The sequence below is a fragment of the Musa acuminata genome, chromosome BXJ2-6 (genome assembly GCF_036884655.1).
Source record: "Musa acuminata AAA Group cultivar baxijiao chromosome BXJ2-6, Cavendish_Baxijiao_AAA, whole genome shotgun sequence".
Taxonomy (NCBI): domain Eukaryota; kingdom Viridiplantae; phylum Streptophyta; class Magnoliopsida; order Zingiberales; family Musaceae; genus Musa; species Musa acuminata.
Window position 1 is genome coordinate 23,560,883 of NC_088343.1, and position 5,856 is coordinate 23,566,738.

Consider the following 5,856-nt stretch of genomic DNA (forward strand, 5'->3'; position numbering starts at 1 on the left):
TTGTTCGTCAATATTCTCGTAATCGGTTGGTCTGAAGCGAATCAGTAGTCCTTCTTTGAATTGACGCCATGAAAGGACTCCATAAGTATGTTCAAACCAGTCAAACCACTGTATAGCACCCCCTTCAAGATGTATAGCTGCAATTTTCACCATAGATACATCCGCGGTTTTGTGGTACCGAAAATATCGCTCCGCGCGCGAGATCCAACCAATCGGGTCTCCTTCTTCCCATCTAGGGAAGTCCACTCTCATGCATGGATAGTTGGGGTTGGTCATAGAGCCTACCCTCCCTTGGAAGTCATCTCTTCGGGCTTGGTGTGATTGGGCAAAGCTCTCTCCTTGATATGATTTCTTCGGGCTTAGTAGTCGGCCCAATCTGAGTTCGGTAAAGAGCGTCCGAATCTTATCCTCCATTCGCGCCTCCAAGGCTTCGAATTTAGCATTGATTGCCTCCTTAGATGCCATAGTATATGGCCCCAAATCAATGATGTTAAGATCTCTCTTTTGCTGTTGGGTTAAAGGCATGTATAGGTTGAGAGAAGTGATGGTCGAAAGTGTTGGTGGATTGGTGGATGTAGGCTGCGGTTTAGGCTTGTTTTGTGGCTATTTTGGGTGCAGTTTGAGGGTGTGGTTTGGTAGAGTTTTAGGGCTGTGGATGAAAGTTTTGGATCAGTGGTAGATGGTAGCAAAGGCTGCAGAAAAGATTGGATGTCGGGCCGATGGATCGGTCAACGTATCGATAGAAGGCTTTGGGCCAAGGATTCGGGCATCGGACCAAGAAGAGCAGGTATTGCACCAAGGATATCGGAGTTGCGGGGTCAATTGGCCGATTGGGCAATAGGCCGCAGGAAAGGACAATGCGCCGAAGAATCGGACAAAGCGTCGAGGGACCAATGACATGCCGGACAACTTGATTAATTGCTTAGGAGTAATTGTCGAGATCGAACTTTTGTTTACATGTGCAGGATTAACTACGATAGCTTGAAGACATAAAGCAAGTCTACCGGAGTCAAGTTCGATGGGTGTTCGAGAATCCGAAGATTCATCGAAGATGCTATCGGAACTAACTGAGAAGAAATCAGGGACTTTCGGTAGTCCGCCGAAGAAATCATCGGAGGTTCGTAAAGATCATCGAGAAGGCTCGGCTACTCGCTGAACTCGCCACAAGATCGGGGCCCTGTTGGGAGTCCATCGGAAGAAATCCGAGGGTGCATCAAAAGTCCACTAGAAGTTCACCGGAAAGCTCATCGGAAGGAGACTCAACGTTTACCAGTTAAAAACTTGCTTAGGACTATGTTTTCAGTTGCGTAGTTTGCATGTAATTAGGATTAAGATTAAGGGATAATCCTATATCCTGGTTAGGGGCCAACTGGGCTCGAATATGACCTGGTTTGGGTCTGAGAGGTCCGATGGTGGCACCATCGGACTGGGCAGTGGCACCGCCCAGCACCTAAGAGGTCCGGCGGTGGCATCGCTAGTACACTATCAGTGTCAGACACTAACAGGCGGTGGCACCACCACTGACAGGCAGTGGCACCGCCAGCATCGGGAACCTAAGAGAATTCAAAATTTGGAGCCCAAATTTGAATCCTCTTGGGGCCTATAAATATCCCTCAATTCTCAATAGAGAATACAACTTTTGAGAAGCAATAGATTGAAAAAAAAAGCCTTAGCAAAGTCTTTAGCAAGTCTTGTTTTCAATTGTTTGAGTGTTCACCTCCTTCTTTCTCATTGAAAATTTGTAAGAGTGTGAGCCACTGTAAAAGGTTGTAAGAGGGGTATTTGTCCTTCCCCTTCAAAGTGATTTGCTAATAGAAGTTGGGAGCCTCATCGAAGAAGGCTTCGCAAGTGGATGTAGGTCATTTTGACCGAACCACTTTAAATTGGTGTGTTCCTTGAATATGTGAGTGTTTACCTTTCTTAAATTGTTATTTACATAACAGCAAGCTTTTGGTTTTTATCTTCTCACTTTACACGAGCTACTTTCACCAAGTCATTCATTGTCGAATCAAAATCTCTACGTATTTACGAAATCATTTTCAAACTTATAAGTTTTAATCCGTTGCACTAATTCACTCCCCCCTCTTAGTGCCGCTCTGATCCTAACAATTGGTATCAGAGCCACTGTTTTCTACTTTGGTTTAACACCCAAATATAAATGGCTCTTTTCGGCCTTTAAAAGGGTTACTCTCTCATTCATCCTCCCTTTTTCAATTGGACGGACTACACTTGTTGGAAAACTCGAATAAGAGTTTTCTTACTTTCTTTGGATTTGAATTTATGGCATATAGTCGAAAATGGATTTGAAATGTCTTCTCTTCCAATGAACCATTGGAATGATTTAGATAAGAAGATGTTTTCTCTAAATGCAAAGGCTATGAATGTCTTATATTGTGCACTTGAGAAAAATGAATTTAATCGCGTTTCGATTTGTGATTCGGCTTTTGATATTTGGAGAACTCTTGAGGTCACTCATGAAGGCACTAGCCGAGTGAAAGAGTCTAAAATCAACATGCTTGTGCACTCTTACAAACTTTTCCGAATCAAACCAAGTGAGTCCATCGGAGATATGTACACTTGTTTCATGGATGTCATCAATGGACTCAAAACTCTTGGTAAAAGTTTTTCTAACTTTGAACTAGTAACTAAAATCTTAAGATCCCTTCCAAAAAGTTGGGATCCAAAAATTACGGCCATTCAAGAGGTCAAGGACCTTAAAACATTTCCACTCGAAGAACTAATTGGGTCTTTAATGACCTACGAAATGAACAATATGACAAAAAGGAAACTCGAGAACAACCTTCCAAAGGACAGGAAGGATTTGAGACATAGAACACATGAAGACCACTTGAGCATAAGCTCAAGCGATGGTGAACTTAAACTACAAATGAAACAAAAATTAAAAAACAAAAAGAACGGAACTACTTGCTTTGAATACAAGAAGAAGAACACAAATTGGGATGAATCGAGCTCCTCTGAAGATGAGGAGAAAATCAAGAAAGACGAGGTGGTAAACTACGCCTTAACTGCTTTCAACGATGAGGTAATTGAAATCCCCCTAATTTATTTCAAAATTACATAATACTTTTCAATAGTTATTTTTAATTTAGTTTAGGATTAATTTTTTAAAAATTACATGTTTAATAATTTAATGTTTAAAAATGAAAATACAATAAAATGTTAAATATAAATCTTATGTATGTGCTTGAGAAGCAAAAATGTGTATTTTGATGATTTACGATTTTGATTGAAACCATGCTTGATATCTTAATGAAAATATTGAGAAGTTTAATATCATGCTTAATAATGATGCATGGCTTTTGAATGGAAGGCTTGATGATCTTTTTTTCCGAACCTTGTCTTTGGTTATCAAACATAATGTATGGTTTTCACTTAAGAACAAAATTTGAGCATATTAATATAAAGTCAATCACATAAATTAAAACTAAAGAAGTTTTAGTTATCTATAAGAATCATTCAAAATTATGTTCAATGAAACCAATGCAAAATGATTGAATGAAAATATTTAAATTTTGATACTATGATTTGATGATTTTATGCATGAGATTGTAAAGTTATACATAATAATTTTTGTGGTTTATTGATCTTGATGGTTTTTATGACAAAATTCATTTTTCGATCCTAAATGTTGATGCACATATTTATCTAGCATAAATGAAATAAATGACATGAATTTAAATAACTAGAAAGAGAAAAGCATTGTTCTTGAAAATTGTTTTTCTCTATCTTATTGATTTATATGAATATCTTGAAAATGATTTTGATTTGATGATTTGAATTTGAAATGAGTTATATCAAAATCATGATATTGATTTGACAAATTGAATGAGTTAAAAACAAATGATGATTTTTCTCTTGAATATAACTTGTAATATTTTTTTTATAAATTATCATCTTGATTTCTTGATACATAAAATTTTTCCATGAATCAAAATTCTTTCATGATGTGATTTTTCTCAGTATTCACTAAAAATGATTTATTCAAATTAACCTATGCTACTCTACATCTTGATAATTTATGACTTGAATTTTATTATATAAAATTTCTTGCATTCATGAAATATATATTTCATCACCAAAATTCTCTTGATATTTTAAATAATGTATGAAATACAAATAAGAAATTAATGATCATGCATGATAGAATGTAATGAACTTTGACATTTAGATACCATCATTTGAAAAGCTATGATCATGTTGCCAAAATGATGTATCATGAATGCTTGAATATCATATATAATATGCTCATAATGATGATTGAGTTATTTGTATCATGTATGAAAAATGAAAGATATAGTTTTAAAATTATGCATGTTCGAATTTGAAAATATGATGATGCATAATGATGAAATTGTGTAATGAAAATATTAAATATTTTGAAACCATGTTTTAGTGACATGCATAATGATCATGCTTAATAAATTTTGAAATTATGCATGATGAATCTTGCGATTTACGGATTATTGATTTTTACCATAATGAAAGTGCCTTATTTATCTTTGTTGTAATAAATCTTACACCTTCGGTTTTAAACATGATACATGTTTTTATTTGGCATACATGAAATGAAATCATATGAATTGAAATAACTAAAAAGAGGAAAATATTTTTTCCTTGAAAAATTATTTTTCTCTATCTTATTGATCTTGATGATTATTATGATAAATCTATGTATACCATTTTTAATCTCTTAAAAGTAATATTGAGATTTTGATTAATTTGACGATTTGAATTTGAATGAGTTTGTATTCAAATTATGATCTTGATTTCTTGGATTTACTACTTGAGATTCTTTTTTAATCACAATCTCTTCTTTGTACACCTATAATTTTTGTTATTTATAAAAAGAAGAGATTTGATAAAATGAATCATGTCTTTTGTAATTCAAGAGGTCTTATCTTTCATGACATGATGCCATTGGATTTATGGCTTGTATGCCTTGAAATAATTGAAATATTTTGCACTATTTTATTCTTCCCTTATTCTTTCTTGTTTACAATGATAAAATGAAAAAAGTTATGATCATGCATGGTAGGATGCAATTTGACAAATTGATACCATCATGATATGAAACATTTATGATTTACAATAATGCATGCAATACTTATGCTTTTTAATTATGATGTGATGTATTACATATGATGTGAATCATGATTTAAAATGCTATGAGTTGTTGCTAAATGATGTATTATAAATGTTGATTTAATATTTTGTATCATGAATGCTCTAAATGATGAATGTTTGGTATCATGATCAACATGTTGATATATAGTTAAAAAATTTTAGTATCATGTATGATATGCTCATAATGTTGATTGATTTATTCAATATCGTGCATGAATGAAATATAAGGTTTTTGAAAATGATCATGTTTTAATTCAAAAATATAATGATACACAAATAAGATTGATACTTACCTTTATCATAATTGATGTAAAGGGTCTTCCCTTCTTTTTGACAATGACAAAGGGAGAGATAGCTAGCTTGCACAAGATAAGAGAAGCAAAAAATTACAAACGTACACATCGCAAAAAGGGGCAAAACTTATTAGCTTACTCATCTCAAAAGCAAGAAATGCTATCTTATAATCTCAAGCAAATGTGTAATCTTGCCTATCTCAAGAAGCAAAACATACTAACTTGCATATCTAGTAAACTTGCGTATTTCAAGAAGCAAGGGATGTTTTTTTTAATATCTCAAAACTGCTAGCTTGCATGTTCTAAAAGTATTGTAAAATTTGCTAGCTTGTATGTTGTATTAATTGCTATCATACTACTTTGCATATTGATGATAATAGCAAAATTGCATGAGGATAAAACTAGGAAATTATATTTT